Source organism: Lissotriton helveticus, chromosome 5_1 (genome assembly GCF_964261635.1).
Source record: "Lissotriton helveticus chromosome 5_1, aLisHel1.1, whole genome shotgun sequence".
Taxonomy (NCBI): Eukaryota; Metazoa; Chordata; class Amphibia; order Caudata; family Salamandridae; genus Lissotriton; species Lissotriton helveticus.
In genome coordinates, this window is record NC_136065.1 from 2,124,036,745 (window position 1) to 2,124,060,541 (window position 23,797).

Genomic DNA, 23,797 nt, shown 5'->3' on the forward strand with positions numbered 1-23,797 from the left:
AAGAACTCGCAATTTTATTTGCGATTTCTTAATTTTCCTTAATTGCGATTCACAATTTGCGAATCGCAATTAAGGAATCCCTTCCAATTGATTCCTATGGGCCTAGAGGCCCATAGGAATGAATGGGAAGACAATCTCAATTTGCGATTCGCAATTAGCTAATCGCAAATTGAGATTGCGATTTCAAGGGTACAGGGGTGTCCAAAGGACACCCTGTTGCACCCCTGAAATCAATCTATGCACATATGTTGTGCACACACATGCCCCTAGGGCATGTGTGTGCACAACATGACAGTTTGAAAAATGCACAAAATTGCATTTTTCAAATTTTTCGCGAATTACCATGAGGTCCAACCTCATGGTAATTTTTTCGTCCTAATTGCGAATTCGCAATTTTTTTAAGTGTCATGCATTGCATTTAAAGAATCGCAAATTTCGATTCCTTAAATGCAAACGCATTTTTAGAAATCGCAAAAAATAGCGATTGCTTGCATTTTTTGTTAATGCTTCCCAAATAGTGATTTAGGAATCGCAAACGGCCGCATTTTGCGATTCGCACCGTTTGCGATTCCTAAATCACTTGATGCATGTGGCCGTAAGTGAACACAAAGCCCTCAAAGCGCTGTAACCCTACAGTCTCTGCACGGACCGACATGCACTGCTCGACTTCCAATCCCGGCTCCCCCTTGAACACCGTGTGATCCTCCGTACATCGGAGGCCTTCGTGCATCTTTTTCCTTAAACAAGCAGTTTGAGAGCGCCTCGAAGTCCTTCGGAACAACATGCTGATGTATAAAATAACATGGTTTCACATTCACTCCTAATCTCGGCTCTTTAAAGGAGGAACATGAGGCTTCAGGTGCCTCGAGGCAGCGCCGCCAGGGATTGGTGGACGTTTCATGGGTTAACCTCTGACCTTCGAGAAATGTCGCTCCTTTCGGAGGTCGAATCGTTCACTTCATTGAGACACTAACACGTGAAGGTGTTTATTTTTAAAGTCTTTCGGTTTTCCTGCCAGTCGTTGCCCGAGGTACATCTTCTGATGCCCCCCCCCCCCTGGGGAAGGGTTTATGACGTGCACTGCCCCCCCCCCCCCCCCCCCCCCCCGTCAGTGTCTATGACGTGCACTGACCCGCGCAGGATCACACGCCGCGTCGGTGGCACCGGGCACAGCGCTCAGAGAGCCTGAGAGGAGCTATGGGGCAGCCGTGGACACGGAGGGCAGAAAGAACAGGCCGCGCCAGGGCGAGGACGGGCGGTGCCCTCTGTTCCTGGAAACAGCTCTCGGAGAAAGCAGAGAACCAGCTGTGCCACAAGGTACATGGGGAATGGGGACTTTCATCTGATGGCACAGAGGCGAGGCCTGGCACAGCGCCCAGAGGCGAGGCCTGGCACAGGGGAGGGGGGTACACCACAGAGCGCCCAGAGGCGAGGCCTGGCACAGGGGAGGGGGTACATCACACAGCACCCAGAGGCGAGGCCTGGCACAGGGGAGGAGGGGGGTACATCACACAGCGCTCAGAGGCGAGGCCTGGCACAGGGGAGGAGGGTACATCACACAGCGCCCAGAGACGAGGCATGGCACAGGGGAGGAGGGTCCATCACACAGCACCCAGGGGCGAGGCCTGGCACAGGGGAGGGGGGGTACATCACACAGCGCCCAGAGGCGAGGCCTGGCACAGCGCCCAGAGGCGAGGCCTGGCACTGGGGAGGAGGGTACATCACACAGCGCCCAGAGGCGAGGCCTGGCACAGGGGAGGTGGGTACATCACACAGTGCCTGAGGCGTGGTCTGGCACAGAGGAGAGGGGTACATCACACAGCGCCCAGAGGCAAGGGCTGGCACAGGGGAGAGGGTACATCACACAGTGACCAGAGGCGAGGCCTGGCACAGGGGAGGGGGGTACATCACACCGCGCCCAGAGGCGTGGCCTGGCACAGAGGAGAGGGGTACATCACACAGCGCCCAGAGGCAAGGCCTGGCACAGGGGAGAGGGTACATCACACAGCACCCAGAGGCGAGGCCTGGCACAGGGGAGGGGGGTACATCACACAGCACCCAGAGGCGAGGCCTGGCACTGGGGAGGAGGGTACATCACACAGCGCCCAGAGGCGAGGCCTGGCACAGAGGAGGGGGGTACATCACACAGCACCCAGAGGCATGGCCTGGCACAGGTGAGGAGGGTACATCACACAGCGCCCAGAGGCGAGGCCTGGCACAGGGGAGGAGGGGGGGTACACCAGACAGCGCCCAGAGGCGAGGCCTGGCACAGGGGAGGGGGTACATCACACAGCGCCCAGAGGCGAGGCCTGGCACAGGGGAGGAGGGTACATCACACAGCGCCCAGAGGCGAGGCCTGGCACAGGGGAGGGGGGTACATCACACAGCGCCCAGAGGCGTGGCCTGTCACAGGGTACGAGGGGGGTACATCACACAGCGCACCGAGGCGAGGCCTGGCACAGAAGAGGGGGGTACACCACACAGCTCCCAGAGGCGAGGCCTGGCACAGGGGAGGAGGGTACATCACACAACGCTTTGGCCTTGCAAAATTTTTGTCATCGGCATGGTCCATCAGGTCAAAACGGCTATTAATTACTGTTTGATTGATCAACTTTTAATTCTATGACCGATTGATAAATGGTTATTTCTTTTAAAGATTGTTGGGATCCTGTTTTATGCTATGGAATCTGGCCATTTTAAATTCGTATTTGTTACAATGCTTTTAATTTTTTGGGGGGAGAAAAACTTTTAGTGAATGTAAATCTCTTCTAAATGGACCCATGTTGTATTTTTCATGAGTTGCTTTTATGATGTAACAATCGAAATAATGCCGATGAACTGAACTGAACTGTTAAACTAGGGGAAGCAACAGAGAGCATTGTGAGGCGGTGCACACTATCATTAGTTGGGAGTGGAGTGCAGGGAAAGGCGCAGGAAGTGTCAAGAGAGAGGCAGGGAGTGTCACTTGATGTTTGGGGAGTGTTAAACTACATTAGGGGTCGGTGAGTGTTCTGAGGAGGTGCACAGTGTCACTAGAGAGGACCACAGTGTCAGGATAGGGACAGGGAGTGTAAGAAGAAGGACTTAGGGTAACAGGAGAACAGCAGTGTAGGAGGCTGGCTTAGTAAATGGTTCACGCTTATTTAAGTGGTGCAAATTGCACTAATCCCGGCGGCACGTACGGTGATTTTGGTGGCGTCTGATAACCACAGGAAGCTCTCAGAGTGGTAACTGTGGAGAGCAGCCTTAAGCCTTATCTTGAAGGAGTGTTCAGCAGCATGTTTCATGGAGGTAGGTTACACGAAAAAGAACCCCACATATACTTATAGGGTTTAAGTGCCGCGACCTCAGATACACAAAAACGTATATTTGTTGTGAGAGGTGCTGTCACCAGCTCACACAGGCTGCAAGGGCAGACCTGCAGTCACAGTTTGAGTGGGCTCTGATGGGTGGCACAGTACATGCGCCAGCCAATGGGAGACACCTGGTGTACCTATGCCCTGGGTAACTCAGTACCATATACTACGGACTTACAAGGGTACACCAGTAGCCAATTGTGGATGTACAGAAGTACTTACCATGGTCAATTTAGGGAAAGAGAACAGTGACTGGGGTCCTGATTACCAGGATCCCCGTCAGACTAGTCACAAACACACTGAAACCAAGAAAAGAGTGGGGGTAACCATGAAAGTAGATCCTTCTTTCCTTCAGACAGGCAGTGTCCAGATAGGGGCAGGGAGTGTCTGTAGAGGGTCAGGGAGTGTCTGTAGAGGGTCAGGGAGAGTCCTGTAGAGGGGCAGGGAGTGTCTGTAGAGGGGCAGAGAGTGTCTGTAGAGGGGCAGGGAGTGCCTGTAGTGGGGCAGGGAGTGTCTGTAGAGGGTCAGGGAGTGTCTGTAGAGGGTCAGGGAGTGTCTGTAGAGGGTCAGGGAGTGTCTGTAGAGGGGCAGGGAGTGTATGTAGAGGGTCAGTGAGTGCCTGTGGAGGGGCAGGGAGTCTCTGTAGAGGGTCAGTGAGTGCCGGTAGAGGGGCGGGGAGTGTCTGTAGAGGGGCAGGGAGTGTATGTAGAGGGTCAGTGAGTGCCTGTGGAGGGGCAGGGAGTGTATGTAGAGGGTCAGTGAGTGCCTGTGGAGGGGCAGGGAGTGTATGTAGAGGGTCAGTGAGTGCCTGTAGAGGGGCAGGGAGTGCCGGTAGAGGGGCGGGGAGTGTCTGTAGAGGGATAGTGATTGTCTGTAGAGGGTCAGTGAGTGTCTGTAGAGGGGCAGGGAGTGTCTATAAAGGGGCAGGGAGTGTCTGTACAGGGCTTTAGAAAAATGGACAGCACCCTTCAAAGTTGAATATACAATTTTTTGATGAAAGAAGTCTTAGTATTTGTTAAGACACATATGACATTATCATGCTTGTTTTCCCAATGAATATATACACGAAAAAGACTTTAGATCTTCAATTTTCTTTCTTTTATTCAGTTTTTCATTTTCTTTTAAAATGATCAATGATAGCCAAAAAGCCAACGCGTTTCATCCGTCACCGGACTTCTTCAGGGCTGAATCAACGCATAGTATTCAAATTCATCAATGCTGCATAGTTTTGTCTCAAATAAACGTTATAAAAATGTCAAAAGGAGAGTCCATTTCTTATGTATGGAGTTGTGATAATTCAAAGCGATGTCATGATAAGGTGTAGCATCGATATTTTGAATTGGCCAAGGTAAGCCGATAAACCGCAACGACGAACGTGACAACAGGTCCTCTGGTGTCTGTACAGGGGCAGGGAGTGTCTGTAGAGGGGCAGGGAGTGTCTGTAGAGGGGCAGCGAGTGCCTGTAGAGGGGCAGGGAGTGCCTGTAGAGGGTCAGTGAGTGCCTGTAGAGGGGCACGGAGTGTCCTTAGAGGGTCAGTGAGTGCCTGTAGAGGGACAGGGAGTGTCTGTAGAGGGGCAGGGAGTGTCTGTAGAGGGACAGGGAGTGTCTGAAGAGGGGCAGGGAGTGTCTGTAGAGGGGCAGAAAGTGTCTGTAGAGGGTCAGTGAGTGCCTGTAGAGTGACAGGGAGTGTCTGTAGAGGTACAGGGAGTGTCTGTAGAAGGTCAGTGAGTGTCTGTAGAGGGGCAGGGAGTGTCTGTAGAGGGGCAGGGAGTGTCTGTAGAGGGGCAGGGAGTGTCTGTAGAGGGTCAGTGAGTGCCTGTAGAGTGTCAGGGAGTGTCTGTAGAGGTACAGGGAGTGTCTGTAGAAGGTCAGTGAGTGTCTGTAGAGGGGCAGCGAGTGCCAGGAGAAGGGCAAGAAGCACGAGAAGGCATGGAGTGCCAGGGAGGGGATGTCACTAGGGGAGCAGGGAGCCATTACAGGGCTGTCTCAAAGGAATCTTGGCTGCTTCACGCCACAGATATCTGTGTAAAGTCCTCCCTTGCCCCACACACCTGGCATTATGACCCACATTGCACTCCAAACTAGACCCGCAGAGCCCCATGATGCTGCAGCAAAAGGTGAACCTGCCCTTAAAACAGTGTCACTGGGTCTGGCCCATCTTGACATCGGTAAAGCCTTGCGCACGTGCCTCAGACCGTCCTACCTCCAATAAAGGTCTTCTGCTTGTATCTGCCCCTCATCGGGGGTCTTTGCTCGTATGACACAATCACTCCAGCACTCTGGGAAGTCCCCTGGGTCCCACTTCCCTCATGCATACCCGGTGCCTCCCTTACACAGCTGTCAACACCAGCAGCGACCGACCACACCTGGCTGCTAAGGTGAACACCTCCAGAGGAACACGCACAACATGCAACCGCAGCATCCCCAGGCGGACAGTGAGGGCAAGAAGGAAGAGATACAAACCCCCAGAGCCTCCCTCAGAGTATCAAATCCAGCAGAACCCACCCTTTCTCCACTTCTGGTGCCAGAGCGGCGGTGAGTACAAGAAGGGATACCAAACCGTCTCCAGAACCTCCCTCAGAGTATCAAATCCAGCAGAACCCACCCTTTCTCCACTTCTGGTGCCAGGGCAGGGAGTACAAGAAGGGATACCAAGCCTTCTATAGAACCTCCCTCAGAGTATCAAATCCAGCAGAACCCACCCTTTCTCCACTTCTGGTGCCAGGGCAGTGAGTGCAAGAAGGGATACCAAGCCTTCTCTAGAACCTCCCTCAGAGTATCAAATCCAGCAGAACCCACCCTTTCTCCACTTCTGGTGCCAGGGCAGTGAGTGCAAGAAGGGATACCAAGCCTTGTCTAGAACCTCCCTCAGAGTATCAAATCCAGCAGAACCCCCCCTTTCTCCACTTCTGGTGCCAGGGCAGTGAGTGCAAGAAGGGATACCAAGCCTTCTCCAGAACCTCCCTCAGAGTATCAAATCCAGCAGAATCCACCCTTTCTCCACTTCCCGTGCCAGACTGGCAGTGAGTACAAGAAGGGATACCAAGCCTTCTATATAACCTCCCTCAGGGCATCAAATCCAGCAGAACCCACCCTTTCTCCACTTCTGTCGGAACAATATCTTCAGAGTCGGGAAGCAATAGATAACTATTTCACTCAGTTAATCGTGCATGCTTCGTTTCTACAGAGTTGCACAGAAATAGTGAGACGGGCGTTTCAATAAAAGGGTTTATTGAACAGTCTTATTTCTCATGCAAGAGAAATGAACTGCTACAATCGTAAGACAGAATGTGAAATAGAATATGTACAGCGTTAGCAGTAACATAAAATAATATTGTAATAGCATGTTTTTGCGGCTATCATATATTCATTAAAATACATACACAAATAGCACAGGCTAAAATACTCAACTGTTGCTTCTAAAATAATCCTACCCCAGTGTACCTAACCTAAGTCTAGAACGAGGGAAGAAGTAGGTGCTGTTTTAGCTATAGTCTAGTTTAGTTGTGCCAAGAATTGCCAAAGGTTTCTCTAGGCTCTAATCAGCTCCATACCTTAGAATGAGAGAGGTTTGTATCTCTTTCCCGGGACTCGATCTCTAACACCCCGCAAGGGGAGTCAGAAACACTGGAGCTGGATTCTCGGCTGGAGGATGACAGCTTCTGGTCAGTGCGTCAGCTGGAGAGTCGGCTTCCTTCGGTACTTGCTGTGGCGAGCCGCGTCGTGCAAGTAGGTAGTTAAACTGCACCGAACCACACCGTGCTTTGCAATAGCAAGTGAAGGTATATTTATACCTTGAAGGTGTTTTGAAATGCCAGAATTGACGTAAAAGTCGGGCATGAGAACGTCATGAATGAACCCACAAGGAATAGATGTTCATGCATAATAAATGAGTTCTTGGAGAAATCAATATCCAGACTGGGGGAAGTCCCTTCTGCTTAAGAGTCTGGTTTTCCAAGAACTCGTTGTGATGTTGATGAACGGATGGAAGTAGCCATGCCTGTATTTGGGTAGCATGGGCTATGCCTAAATAAGGGCTTGATTTCTATGCCTATATAAGGGCAATATGAATTTTACCTATATAAGGGCATGAATCGGGAAAATTCATACAGAATCTAAATCAATACACAACAGCACAGTAAGTGACACTCAATAACTTTGATGTCCAGTAAGTGATTCATCTTTGAAAAAAGAACTTTATTAGATAAATAAATCCATTGGAATAATGATAAACAAAGCTATGTGCAAACAGCACTTTACAAAGACTGTATATAAATTATAATACAAAGCCAAGCCGCACTGAGGCTATTTTATTAGTACCAGGCAACCGCCTAGTCCAATCAATCAATCACTCAGAGTTTGTAAAGTGCGGCTACTCACCTGTGAGGGTCTCAAGGCGCTGTGGGGGCACAGAGGATCAGACCAAGTGCTGAATTCATCTGGAGAGCCAGGTCATGAGGCTGATGTGCGACGGGTGGTCCCACGGGGGCATTTGAAGCTCCGCACCAGATGCCTTCGGAAGAGCGTGACGAACGGATCCCCACCCAGGAGCCTCCCCCTGCACTCCATGTACACAAAAGGCCAGATTAGCACCAGTTGTGTTACAACCAGTGAGCAGTAGCACCACGTCAAGGTTCTGACCATTGCTACTGACCATTCACACCATTCATACGGGGGCCTACAACACCCCTTCCCCCTGGGAGCCTTTTCTTCTTTATTGGACACCATGCCCCCACCCTCCACCCCATAAAGACCCTCATTCACACCATTCATAACCCAAGGACTCAGGCGTACGCTGGGAAGCCCCCTCCGAGACCCCCCAGCGTATCGCGGCAGATCCAGGACACACGCTGGGGCCCTGAGAGGGTGCGACAATGCAGCGGGGGCCAAGGTGAGCCCCTACCTGGCCCCTCCCAGGGTGGAGGAGAATCGGCGGGGAGCGTGAGTGCGGAGGGCACTCGAACTCGCCAAGCACCGAAGCTCCCCCGCAGCCTGCTCCCTCACTGCCCACCACTAGGTGTGGTGCAGCGGCCAGAGCAGCTGACTTCATAGCACAGGGTTCAGGGTTCGATACCCGGCTCTGGTGGCAGCTCAGCTCAGCACCATGTGACTCTGGGCAATAGCTCACTTAACTTCCACGACGACCCCCAGCACTTTGAGACTCGAAGGGTGAGTAGTTTGCGCTTTACAAATACAGATTTAGAAATAAATCCGTATTTGTAAAGCGCGAACTACTCACCCTCAGGGATCTCAAGGCACTGGGGGGCCGTCGTGGAAATTAAGTGAGTTATTGCCCAGAGTCACATGGTGCTGAGATGAGCTGCCACCGGGGCCAGGGATCGAACCCTGTGCTCTGAAGTCAGCTGCCCTGACCTCTGCACCACACCTCTCACTGCCCCCTCTGGATATATAGGCTTGCAGGAGTGACATCACAAAGGAAGGGGGGCAGGATGTACAGGGCTGGTGGAGTGACATCACAGATGAAAGGGGGGGGACAGGATTTGCAGGCCAGGGGGAGTGACATCACAGATGAAAGGGGGGGGACAGGATTTGCAGGCCAGGGGGAGTGACATCACAGATGAAGGGGGGGGACAGGATTTGCAGGCCAGGGGGAGTGACATCACAGACGAAGGGGGGGACAGGATTTGCAGGCCAGGGGGAGTGACATCACTGACGAAGAGGGAGACAGGATTTGCAGGCCAGGGGGAGTGACATCACAGATGAAGGGGGGGGGGACAGGATTTGCAGGCCAGGGGGAGTGACATCACAGACGAAGGGGGGGACAGGATTTGCAGGCCAGGGAAGTGACATCAGAGAGGAAGGGTGGAGGGACAGGATGTACAGAGCTGGGGGAGTGACATCACAGAGGAAACATGGGGGACAGGATATGCAGGTGCGAGGGTGTAAGGGGCGGGATATAAAGGCCTTGGGGAGTGATATAACAGGAGAAGGAGGGGCAGGATATGCAGCACTGGGGGAGTGACATCACAGAGGAAGGGTGGACAAGATATGCTGGTTTGAGGCAGTGGCATGGCAGAGAAACAACACTTAGCGCATATGTGCAGTGAGTGTGGCATCTTGGCATCAAAGTCTGTCCGGAAACAAGGTCAAGCGGCGATTGCAGCTAGTAGTATGGCTTTAAAATGGAAATAGCAGTTTTCGAAGCATTTTCATACCTAAAACAATCCTCGTCGTTTAAGAATTAGACCTGGAGGCTCTATTCATTTATGAATTCACAGATCAAGAAGAGGATGTGGGAGAGAGGCGTTCAATGAAATTTGGTTTGGTGGAAGGCGTACGGGGCTTCATATAGAGCCACATTTTCGAATTCCAGTACTTGTAAAGCGCACAATTACCCAAAGGTGTCAAGGCGCTGGGGGCCGTCGGGGAGATAAAGCGAGCTATTACCCAGAGTCACACGGTGCTGGGCTGATCTTCCGCCGGCACCGGGGATCAAACCATGAGTCCCCGGGTTCTGGAGTCAGTCGCCCTAGCCGCTGCGCCACACCTCTTCCGTATAGGGCCATATTTACAAGGAAGTAACGCGGCACAGAGCCGCAAGCCATTTGGCTGCACCGTGCTGTGTTACTTCCGAAGCAAAGGGATGCATTTACAACAATTTGATGTATCCTTGAGCTCTCCCCTGCGCGGGCGCACAATTGGCTCCCATGTGCCAACGCTGACACCCTCGCACCATGGTGCAAGGGTGCCTGCGTTGCGGGGATGATTGTTTTTGTGCAGGGTGGGACACCTTCCTGCACAAACACAATCACAAGAGGTCTTTTCTTCTGTCTGTGTGTGCTGCAGAATGCAGCGTGCACAGCAAGAGGAAACAACACGGAGAAATACAAGTATTTCCCCTCGTTGCACCTCCTTACGACTCCCCTGGGGAGGCGTAGGATTCCAACGCATTCCCAGATGTACGAAACGTTGTAAATCTGGGAGTGTGGCAGAATCCATGGGTGTGCTTGTGGTGCTCGGCTGCCTGATTGTGTGCCGGCGCTAGCGAGAAGGGAGGAGAGTGCTCTATCTCTGTGGATACGGTGCTCTCCTGCTCTCTCCTCCTCACGCAGTGCAGCGTAGCAACCTATGGTGCTGCGCTGCGTTTCTTGGCATCTTTCTAAGTCTGGACCTTGGAGTGTCAGAGAAGAAGTGTTTGTAGGAACAGATTGAGCAGTGTTGGAACTGGCACGTTCTGGCTGGGTGAGGCAGTACCCCAGCCTGGCGGAACCTACCACTCTTGTCAGGGGCGGGTGATTACACACACTTTGTATCCTGCGCTCACCCTTGGGTAGCGTGGCACTGAGCAGTCAGGCTTACCACAGAGGCAATATGTAAAGCATTGACACAGCACTCACAATAAAGAGCCTGAGCGTCACAAAATAAACTTCACACGTTTGTATTCAACACACAATAATCAACACAACATGAACATCTTGTATTTCTGGGTCTAAATGACATTCAGAATTATTACTAGCAGTACTAGGACCAGCCGGGTTCAAATGACATCAAGAATATGCAACCCCAGGGCATCCCTAGCAATTCTTATTATTCAATACTTTAGAGGTAGAGGGTGCACCCGGGTCACAACAATATCAGAAACATTTACATTGACAGAATTACATCACTTTTTAGCAGCACCGCGGGCCGAGGCCGTGCTGAGAAAAAACAATGCCAAACACAATGCTCTTTTGGAAAGAAAGGAACGTATCAGACAAACTACCGTCCAGTGCCGTGAATCAGAGACGGTTCCCCACTGCCCCTCCCACACACACTGGCTTCACACCACTACGCGGTGCAATGGATATCAGACTGGTCCATATAGAAGCACTCACAAAACATATGCCCTCAGCACCCTACTGCGGTGCAACTGATTGGTTACACACTGCAGACCACGGACCCCAAGCCTCCATCCCCCTCCAACTCACCGACTATTCGATACCCACAGATTGGAGACACCGTGCCCTCCTTCCCAGGCCACTAGGTCGCACAAAGATGATGTCATTCTTAGTCAGGGTCCTTGGAAACCAGGTGAGGGTAGGCAGCAAGGTACGTTAGGAGGCAGTCGGCAAGTGACCACCGTTGAATTCTTAGGGGTCATGCTCACCCCCTCTGGTCAGGTCACGGCAGAGAGGAAGGTCAAAGCCATAGTGGACTGGCCACGTCCACACACTATCAAGAACATTCAAAGTGGAGAAGTGTGGCTCAATGGTTAGAGCGGCAGACCCTGATGCAGAGGTCTAGCCCGGGACCAGGGTTCAATTCCCCGCCTCGGTGGGTCTTGTGCTCATAATTCCACGGACCTGATAATTCTCGCCTCGGTGCCTATTCCAATCATAGAGTCCCACTCTGCAACTCTGGGCAATAGCTTGCTTAATCTCCACAACGGCCTCCACAACGCTAAGGATGCCTGGCCTCCACCTTGGGGGTGCCCAGGATTGGACACCTCACAGGGAAAGCCAGGATGAGTTCCACAGCGGTATTCGTACAAGCGCCTTGAGACCCTTGCGGGTGATTAGTGACCTATAAAAGTATCAATTTACAATTTACATTTAACCCCTTCAACGCGGCGCGAATTTTCGCGCTGTGCAGAAGGTTCTAATGAGCCTATGGGCTTCTGACGGAACGGTTCCGTCATGAGCACAGCTCAACCGATGCTCATAATGGAACCATTCCGTCATGAGCATGGAAGGGGTTAAAGTTTACTGGTTTTTGCTAACTTCTATAGGAGGTTTATATGGCAGTTCTCCAACATGGTAGTCCCCCTGACTAGGAAAAAGACACCATTTTCTTTGGACCAATGAAACTCAGGAGGCGTTTGACCAGTTGAAGGAAGCTTTCACCTCCACTCCAGTACTCACCCATGCAAACCCAGATCTGCCTTTTATAGTGGAAGCTGGCGCTTCCGAAGTAGCAGTAGGAGCAGTGCTGTCACAAAGACACAAGACCACGGGGCATCTCCATCCCATCACATTCATGTCTCGAAAGTTGAACTACGTTGAGCAGAACTACACCATAGCCTGAAGGAATATAAAATCGATATTATATAATGTTGACCTAATGTATCCAATATATTAACATGCTACCTTAGGAAAACCCCTTTTAAATACACTCGAACCATGCATACATTAAGAATCGGGCCTAGACTGAACAAACGCCATTTTGGTCTCATTTCCCTGTGTCTCTTTCGTTAGTTAGGAAAACACGTGACCTGCTACCGTGAAGAGAGCCTGAGAGGTCGGCCTGGGCTATGAACGGACCATTGATTCTAACTTAGGAAACTCAAGGTCGCATCTGTCTTCCTTGTAGGATGAGCACATTCTTGCAGGCGCCATGCCTGTACTCCCGTGCCCCCAGAATGAAAGGGAGGCACCTTCACTGACCTACCCCCGGAATAGTTTGAGCTGAGTTTCGAATCAATCAATTGTGCCTTATATGGGTTTTCCTGTTGACTTCACGAGAAGTAGTACCTTTCCATGTACGGGGTTTTCATAAGGTATTCTGAAAGTATATATGTACTGTTTTGCATGTAATCCAGCAGTCTCCTCTGCGCACCTTTGAGGGTGAAGACGAGAGAGAGGCTCCCCTATATAGGGTACTTTGCAAAATAAACTATTGAACCTTCTATATTGCCGAATGACTTATTCTTGGTAAATAAGGTATATGAGCTACTGGTAAGTATAGCTCTGTGGTAGAGAATTTTAGTACTTCAGTTGGCGACTCCACCAGGACTCCGTGATAGTGTCGTCCGCTCCTGTAAATAGGAGAAGAGGGACAGGGAGGGGTTCTGGTTGAGTGGGTGGATTGAAAAAGTATCCTAATTGAGAAACAAGTTTGTGGTAGAAAAGCAAATTCCACTCTCGAGCCCAGTGACCTTCCCAGCTGCTAAATAACCCTTCACCGGAGTTCTTCAGGCTTAACCCAGAACAACTGACCGTGTTGGTCTACACAGGAGTCGGCAGTGGAGAATACGCAATCAGACCTGAGTGCACCAGGTGAGTGAATTATATTGTTTGTTTTCTTTTGACGTCTTTGGAACAAGCACTCTAGAGGAGTGGCTTTTGGAAACAGTTAACTGTATATGGAATTTGGTGGTTAGTGAACCACAGGGAATCTGGGGGTCTGACGTGGCAGTGGAGTGACTGCACGGGCGGATGCCCCAGAAACTTGTTTGGTGACTATTTGAGCCACCTTCGGACGCCTTAGTGTTGCACGAGGGGTGCTCACTCGGCCGGATCCTCTTCAGAAAAGCCCTAGGAGCAACTGGGTAAGCTTGGGTTCTGGAGCTACGCACCCAGCCGCCCGGCCCAACCAGCACAGGACTATGGGATGGTCTGTAAGAGGGTTTGTGGTTCACCTGTCTGGTGATCTCAGGACAGTCTTTGGACTGTCTCTTTTGTGAATCTTTGTGGTCTGGAATCCGGCGTGATCGATTTCCCAAACAGGAGTCGACGGGCTCTGTTCGATTTGGAAGACATGTCATTTTGTATTTTGAATTCATGACCGAATCGTTTCTATCGATCGAAATGTATGCACTTTATGTATGAATAGCAAGTGGGATTGTATGATTTAGGAGTGAAAGGGTATGTGATGAACGGACGCGTCGATGAGAGTAAGTCTGGTTGAAATGGTATGAGTTATTGAATTTATAAACATGTCGTGTTTTAGGCTGGAAGAAAGACAGCCTGTTCCTCCGGAAGGCAGTCCCAGTTTTGATATGTATGTAAAACATGGTATTTCTCCCATTTTGTTTAATACACTATGGAACAAGTATACTAAAGAAAATTCAGAACTACAATGGCCTTTAACGGGGTCTTTTGATGAAAGAATAATTTATTATTTGCAGAACAAATTGTTTATGAAGAGGAGCCATCAAACTATGTTCGACTCCCTGAACCTATGGTTAAAGGAGGCGAATAAGAGAAGAAAAATTGGGAAAAATTAAAGCTAGACAGACTGTTACCCAAAAAGCAATGGCATATGAAAAAGAAAAGGTAGAGAAAAATATTGAACAAATGGATAGACAATTTCGATTACGGACAGATAAGAGTTATATGACACGGACTGAGGCAGAAGATGATATAGAGGAATTATTAGAAGCCTGTCTGCCACCTCCATATGCCACTCAAGGTTTATATCCTGCAGTACCAGTAGCTAGAACGGGGATGGCTGGAGTTCCATCTTCCACCGTGGCACCCTCAGTCGCTACTGCACCAGTAGCCGTGCCCCCTCCGGCTCCGCTGTTTCCTCCTCCTACCCTTCATCCACCTACCTCTGAATTGATTTCTTTGCTACCTGGGCCGATTGTTGCTTCTCCCTTGCCCCAAGTAGTTTTAACACCCCCAGCCGCAGGACCGTCAGTCTCCCCTATGAGAATGACTTCTGCCTCTTTAGATGTTATGCCACGACGCCCCATGGGGGGTTTGAAAGGCCGACGAGTCGTTACCCGATCGTCTTTAGGGTCTGAAGAAAGATGGGCTATTGTGGTTCAGGCATCCCAATGGATGCAGAATCCGATTTATACTTTAGAAGATATTTGGAGTACTATGAAAGATTTTGAACCAGTTACGCAACAATTGGCGCTAGAACACATGGCAAATCGATTAATTTCTTTATGGGAACAATGTTTTGAAGAAGGGCTGGCTCCTCAGATAATATGTGATATCAGGGATCGAGCTTTTAAGTTCAAATTGAAAGTCGAAGAAGTATTCCAGAATATTGAGACCCTGATACAATACCGAGAACGAATGCGTAGGAAATGTTCAGAATGGGGGGCACAACATCCCATGAGAGAAGTGCATCCTTTTCCATCCAGAGATTCCCGAAGTAAGAGATGGAGCAGGAACAGTGCCCAGAAATCGTGTAGAGGCACGTTTCCAAGAGCAGTGGGTTTATACCCCTTGGAAGCGAAGTGAGGTTCTTACATTAAAAGCCCAACTTCCTGACCCACGTAAAAATCCTACAGCTTATTATAAAGAATTAACTGAAGCTGCAAACTCGGCCGTCATGACTTTAGCTGATATTGAGCTATTTTTCGGCCTTTTGATCCCAGTAGATATATGGAGACAGGTACATGACTCAGATCATGCTGCAGAAATTGGAGGGACTTGGGATCAGATTAAAGTTTGGGATTGGGTTTGGAAGCCGGGTGATAAACCTAAAGATGAGATCTTAGCTATACCCGCCCGTATCATAACATACATGCAAACTCTTATTCTCCCACGAAAATTGGATTGGGATAAATTAACGGCTTGTAAACCGAAAAAGGATGAAAGTGTGTCTGATTTCTTCACCCGTGTTGAAAAGGTATTAATTGATTTTAGTGGACAAGACTTATCCACGGAAGGTGGCATACGATTATTTGTGAACAGATTTGTCACTAATTTGTTGCCTGAAACAAATGACACGATTACAGGCTGCTGAAAGTACATGGACCACTTCGACCCCTTCAGTTATTCTTAGCCTGGCCCAGTATTATGAACATCGGGAGAATGAGAGCAAGGACAAGTCTGAAAAAAAGGTTAAGGAGTTAAAAACACGAGTGTTGCTGCAACAGGTTAGCAGGGGACAAAATGCTGGAAGGGGGGAAGAGGTTCATTTCCAAGAAGGTTAATGATGTAGACAAGAGGGACACTGGCGAGCTCAGTGTCCATTATTATATGGACGGGGAGCTTTTAACAGAGGAAGAGGAAGAGGACGAGGTGGTAGCGATCGGAATAGTATGAGATGCGGGGACATGTCCGGTGGTGAGGCAGGAAGGAATTATTTTGATGATCCTCAAGGGAGACAATACTACAATGAGGATTATCGGGAGGACGGACATGAGGGAAATGGTTACGCATGAGACAACCACGGACAAAGCAGGGGCCACATATCAGTACCAGTTGACCAACAGGGGCCTTATGTAAAGGGGCAATTGATGGGGACATCTGAGACGTTTTTGGTGGATACTGAAGCAATGAATAGTTCTGTTGCTCATTCACTGGTCCCAGGGGCTGCTCTGTCTGGGCAAAATAATGTATCAGTGGGTTTCTCAGGAATCTCAGTAGTAAGCCCCATTTCTAAGCCACTGCCATTTACGATCGGCCAATTACTGTGGACTCCCCATTTTTGCTTACTTCCAGTTGTGGCGAGAATCTGTTAGGATTGGATATATTAAAGAAATTGCATGCTCGCATTTACTGCTCTCCTGACGGTGTTTATTTCACCATGCAGCCTAAGGGTAATAAAGTATCCTTATCCAAATTTCAATATTGTCGACAGGAAGTAACCTACCTTGGTCATTTACTGTCGAAAGCGGGGAGGAGACTAAGCGGGGAGGAGACTAACTCCTGAACGAATAACTGTTATTACTAACATGCCTGTGCCCCGTACTAACGTGATGTTCATGCTTTTCTTGGCATAACCTCTTACTGTCGCCAATGGATTCCTAATTTTTCTCTTTTTGCTAAACCCTTGTTGCATTTGACTACCAAAGATGTGCATGAACCCTTGCCCTGGACAGATGAATGTCAGGATGCTTTTGATTCTTTGAAATCTGCTCTTAGCTCTGTGCCCGCCTTGGGTACTCCGGACTACCGGAAACCTTTTGTACTCTACGTACATGAGGTGGACGGTTGTTCACTTTCAGTGCTAACACAGGGTTTTGGCGGAAAGCAACGACCTTGTGCATATTTTTCAGCAGTATTGGATAATGTTGCCAGAACCCTTCCTAGCTGTCTAAGGGCTACTGCTGCTGTGGCAGTGGCCATTCGGCAGTCGGAGGGGATTGTTTTGAATACTGACCTCACAGTGATGGTACCGCATGCTGTGGATATATTATTGAATTGAACAAAAACTCAGCACCTTACGAGTGCGCGATTGACTGGTTACAAATTAACTCTATTTGCACCTCACATTACTATTAAACGATGTGCCACTCTGAATCCAGCCATGTTACTACCCGTCCCTTCGAGTGAACAAAAGGACGATGTCCATGATTGTATATTTCGGACTGAAGAAGAAATTAAGGGACGAGTAGACCTCATTGACACCCCTTTATCTGAACCCCAAGGGGAGTTGTATGTGGATGGCTCATGTTTTAAATTACCAGATGGCATGACCACAGCTGCATATGCTATAACTACTCTCAGAACTGTAGTGGAGACCGCTCTGGTTTTCCCTCACTCAGCGCAAGCAGCTGAACTAATAGCATTATTAAGAGCATGTGAACTGAGCGAAGGTTTAAGAGTAAATATTTTTACAGACAGCCAGTACGCCTTTGGCGTAGCCCATAGTTTTGGGCGGCTGTGGAGGGAAACGTTTAGGAAAACCCCTTGTAAATACACTCGAACCATGCATACATTAAGAATCGGGCCTAGACTGAATAAACGCCATTTTGGTCTCATTTCCCTGTGTCTCTTTCGTTAGTTGGGAAAACACGTGACCTGCTACTGTGAAGAGAGCCTGAGAGGTCGGCCTGGGCTATGAACGGACCATTGATTCTAACTTAGGAAGCTCAATGTCGCAGGCGCCATGTTTGTACTCCCGTGCCCCCAGAATGAAAGGGAGGCACCTTCACTGACCTACCCCCGGAATAGTTTGAGCTGAGTTTCGAATCAATCAATTGTGCCTTATATGGGTTTTCCTGGTGACTTCACGAGAAGTAGTACCTTTCCATGTACAGGGTTTTCATGAGGTATGCTGAAAGTATATATGCACTGTTTTGAATGTAATCCAGCATTCTCCTCTGCGCACCTTTGAGGGTGAAGACGAGAGAGAGGCTCCCCTATATAAGGTACTTTGCAAAATAAACAATTGAACCTTCTCCATTGCCGACTGACTTATTCTTGGTAAATAAAGTATATGAGCTGTTGGTAAGTATAGCTCTGTGATAGAGAATTTTAGTACTTCAATAGCCCAAAAGGAGCTCCTGGCCATAAGGGATGCGTTTCTGGAGTGGAGACATTGGCTTATGGGGGCATCGCATTAGGTCACAGTATATACCGACCACCGCAACCTTCAATTCAAGCGAGCAGCTTGACACCTCACTCCCCGTCAGCTTCGTTGGATGTTTTTCTTTTGCCGAATACCATTTTATCGTAACCTTCCGACCAGGCATCAACAACAAGAAAGCTGACGCACTTACATGGCTGGAAAACGCACTACACAACGACAATTCCACAGAAAGAGCTATTATTGAGCCTAGCACAGTGCTATGTGTGGTGCAAACAGACAACTTCTTGGAGAAGACCCGAAGGGGAATACAGACATTTGAGTGGAGGAAATGGCTCAAATTTTACCCAGAATGGAGGATGTGTCAAGGTGTTCCCATGAAAGACCGGCAAGTACTTGTCCCAACCACCACCCTACGCAGGATGGCTTTCACCTGTGCAGGTCATATGGGAGTTACAAAAACTTTGGAGAAGGTGTTACGCCAATTTTGGTGGCCTACAGTCCGCCCAGACATCCTTGCATGGGTACGAGATTGCCCCACCTGCGCTCAAATGAAGACAGATCACAGACCAACTATGGGATTGCTCCAGATGATGCCCACACCTGAAAAGCTGTGGGAAAGAATCTCAATGGATTTTATAGTGGGGTTACCCAAGGACCAGAGAAAGACTACTATCATAGGGGTTATAGACTACTTGTCCAAAATGGGCCATTTCATTGCATGTACACAAGCACCCCCACCGAGTTAACTGGCTCACTTGCTTCTCACTCACATAGTCCGACTCCATGGCCTTCCACAAGTCATAGTGTTGGATTGGGGAGCCCAGTTCACAGCACGTTTTTGGAAGGCTTGGTGTTCAAGGCTACACAGCACCTCTTCTCTCTCCACAAGTTTCCATCCACAGACAGACGGTCAGACAGAGAGGCTGGACCAAACCCTGAAGCAATACCTTAGGTGCTATGTCAATACCACTACTGATGCTTGGGTGGACTGGTTATGGGCTGCTGAGATCGCCTATAATAACGCCATACACTCATCAACAAAGCACACTCTGTTCTTCTGTATCTATGGGTTCCATCCACAGTTTACTCCGTTAGTTCTACCTGGCAATAATACCAAGCTCCCTGATTTACATGAAAGGCTAGTGTTCATGCGTAGAACCCTATTAGAGGCCAGGAAGAATTTACTAAAGGCCAAGGAGAGGTACAAACTACAGGCCGACAAACGTCGAAAACCCGGTCCCGTGTTTAAAAGGGAGGACTGGGCATGGTTGTCAGTCAGACATATCAGGTTCAGGAAACACAGCGTGTTTAATCCCAAATACATTGGTCCCTATCGAGTGGTGAAACACATAAATCCAGAAGCGGTGAGATTGCGATTGCCAGCCCATTTCCTGATACATTCGATTTTTCACGTTTCCCTCCTTAAGCCCTCTCAACGACCGATAAAGAACCTCCTAAACCCATATGGGTTCAACAAGAATACAAAGTTAAGGGGATTCTGGACGCAAAGATGGTGAGAGGTAGGTTTTGGTACCTGGTATCCTGGAAGGGTTACGGTCCAGAAGAGGATTCATGGGAACCTGTATCAGCGGTACACGCGCCCAGACTGGTTGCCTGGTTCCATTGCCTGTACCCAAACAAGCCATTTGGCAGTCAGTGAACCCTGGAAAGGAGATGTACTGTCATGATTCCGCTGCCGGTAGTACACTGACTGCCGTTCAGTGAGGTAAAGCGGCCTTCACGACAATGCCTTTCCTGAAAAACTACATTTCCCTATAGGCATTGCGAATCACGTGTTGTGATGCACTCTACGTCGACCGCGGAAGTAAAAGACCGCGGAAGGAGTTCTCCTTGCTGAAAAATCGTTTGGATGAGTCGGACGCTGAAACTCGGAGAAGTCTTCGTTAGAGGCGGTAAGAGTGCTATAAGCACTTCTGGGTTATGCGCCTCTATTTGGAGGAAGGTGAACTTGGTTGTAACTCATACTCCTCTGTTGGCCGAGATCCCGGTTTTCCCGATCTCTTGCAGAGGAGACCTTGTTTGTTTGTACTGCAACTTCTGAACTCCTCTGTTGGCAGGGACCTGTTTGCTGATCTCTTGCAGAGGAGCCTTTGTTTCTTTTACAAAAAACTCTGTATTCCTTTGCTGGGTGTGACCCGTGGTAATTCTGGTTTCTTTCTGAGGACCCTTTATTGAAGTTGATTTTCTCCACTTTATTCCTGGCAAACTTCACTGCAGGGATACAAGGGGAGCATAAACTATTGTACTTGGATCTTTTATGTACTGTTATGTTGGTGACATTGTGAATTTATACAAACGCTAACAGACAGCTTTCTGGCTAAAGCAAGAAGATTATTGCTCCGCGGTTTAGAGGCAAAACCTTCAACATTGTTTTTTCTTGTTTCTTATGATTTTTCATACTTACATTAGGAGAGAGCCTCCAGAGAGGGTGTGTTACTAAATAGGCTAGGCAATTTAGCCTCACCGCGAGCACAAGTTGGTAGGTGAATTAAGGGATAGACTGAATAATGCATTTTTCTCGTATGTTGTGATCCCTGATGTGTATATCAAACCTATATATTCTTTTGTTTCCTGTTCTAAAACACTAGTTGCTTGAAGTGAACCTGCCACAGCCCTCTGCTCTCTTCTACCTGCTAAGTTACACCTTCTTTGTTTTACAGGTGAGGTGTGGGAGATATAGTGTTTAGTGATCGTTGCCATTGTACCGTTTCAGGCATCTATTATAGTCTGACACTGTGCTTATCTTGTGCCTTTTGTATCTTTCTCAGATCTCCCTCCCCGCAGTCCCTACCCTTTCCTTCCCCCGCTCGATTACCACAACAGTCTGTGTTTTACTATATGCCAGACTTGGGGTTGTCCAGAGGTGGGTTCCTTTAGAGCTTCAACACAGTCCCGAGTATTTGGAACGGAGGAGCCTGACAGAATTATCGCCCACAAATTATTTTCCTCCTGGTTGTGTTGAAGTCAAGGATGGCCACTTTAGAAGATGTGATGGCGGCGTTAGCGCTAGTACAGGCGGAGTTAGCTGCTTCACGACAGGAAACTGCAGTCCTACAAACCCAAGTTGTTTTGCTACAGCGAAACCCGTTTAATGCAGGGGGTACCCCACACCCAACATCCCCAAGCTATGGTCAGGGATGCCAACATGCGCGCTGCAGTTCTTGCTGTCCTTAGAGTTAGAAGTTAGCTGCTGCTCTAAGCTGGCTCCCACATTGAATCCAAGCCGGAGCAACAGAGGCTTCTCCCTACTCAGTGGAGTGTGCAAGAAGACAGCGGCAGATAGGAGAGACTGGAGGATGGGTTGCGCCGCCACGCATACCCACCAATGCCCCATTACCCATCATGTGAAGGAGGTACGGTCAGGTGGCCTTAGAAACTGGTACTACGTGGGAATTCCACAGAGTACAACTCCACGAGCTCCACCCAGACCTAGTGTTGAGTGCAATTTGGATGTAAGGGTGCATTTTGCACTAAGAAAATAAGCTAAATGCTGTTATGCTTCTCACGCAATTACGCCCAATTACTAGCAATATTGAGATAATTACAAGTCATTAGACTAGAAAGAATTACACCAGTAACGCCCACCGCTATATTCCATCCGCGTACAAGAGGATATTTAATTTACAATCTTGAACAATAGGTGAAAATTAGCCACAGAGTTTCCTTCTGGGGATCATGAATGTAAAGCAAACATAGTAGGACCGTGGGCAGGATCATAGACGTGACTTCCCTCTATGCACCAGAAGGACCTTTAACCAGGTATTATTATGAAGGGCCACTAATTCTCACAATAGATCCCGGGAATGTTTAAGGCCGCCGGATTAAGCCATGAGTGGACACTGCAGTGTCATGCTGGACGCGTTGTAGTGTCTCAGCAGGCACTTGTATTGACAGCCCCCCCTTGTGGAAGTGGGCAGACATGCACCCCACACCCATCCACCACAGGCGTCAAGAGTGATGTGACTCTGCTAATAAAAGGGCCCGAGTGCACGTGCTCCTGGCCAGTTAACCAACTATCATCCAGTGTCCGTGTCACTTATTGGAGTAGTATTTGGGCCCGGGCCCCCATCACTACAGATCCATGGTACTTTATCGAAACCAGTGATAAAATTGATAAAAGCCATGAAGATTAGTGTCTGTCGAACAAGTGGGTTGGGAAATCTTGTTTACAATGCATGCGATACATCACATGCCATTACAATGCGGTTAGTACAACAACCTCGTTGTTACATCGCATAACATTACAACGCAAGTCATTACAACGACTTGCTGTCGGGGGCAGAAGGTGTTGGATTTAAAATCCAACACCTTGCCTACTGTTGCACAGACTGGAGTTGGAACAGTAAATTATACTATTCCAACATCCAGCACCCCTCCCTACAGCAAATCTTTGTAACAACTTGGGTTGTAATGGTTTGCGATGTAACAACATGGTCATTGTCATGACCGTGTTGTAATGGCATGTGTAGTAAACGCATGCGTTGTAATGTGGCCTTTTCAGATGGTTTGCCACGGAAATCCACCTCAAAGGGGATAATGTCAGTTCCCTTTATTCAGGTCAAATGTTCTAGCATTAAAGATATAAAATATTCCGGGAGGTGACAGTTGCCCTTTTGATAAATTGGGAGCGACCCCACCCCCTTCCACATGTTGGCGGCATTTCTTAGTGCGTGGCAGCGTGGGAAAGTCTGGCTCATGGATGTTGTTTGGTTTTAGGGTCACCAGGGGCCGCCACTTGCTCCTTGCCCCCCCTGGCACTGCCCTTGCCACAGCTGGCAATCCCCTTGCACTCTGGCACTACCCTCACCCCCTGGCAATGCTCTTGCCACAGCTGGCACAGCTCTCGCCCCCCCTGGCACTGCCATTGCCACAGCTGGCACTGCCCTCACCCCCCCTGGCACTGCCCTCACCCCCCTGGCACTGCCCTCGCCCCCATGGCACTGCCCTTGCCACAGCTGGCACTGCCCTCGCCCCCCCCTGGCACTGCCCTTGCCACAGCTGGCACAGCTCTCACCCCCCCTGGCACTGCCCTTGCCACAGCTGGCACTGCCCTCACCCCCCCTGGCACTGCCCTCACCCCCCCTGGCACTGCCATTGCCACATATGCCCTCCTGGATGACAATGGTAATGCCACGGACTCTGATGAGCCCTGTTTCCTATCACTTGATACACTCTGTCTTGGAAACAGTCATTCATTACAATGTGCATCGCGCTTCAGAACTCATTTATGTGCGGAAACAAAAACGTTCACTCTAATGAATGAGAATGTCACCCTGAGGCGGATGACCACGCCTCTTTCCAGGGAACTGTCTGGTTCAGGATGTGCAAGCATTGCACAGGTGTCTCTGTCCTGATATGAGTGAGGGCCCCGGACACAACGTAGCAGGACCCTCTATCAACATTTTTCAATGGCAGCTCTGCTCTTTGTCCTGGGATGATATTAGGGGTGGGCGGAATTTGCTTAGTCGCACTACCCAAAGCT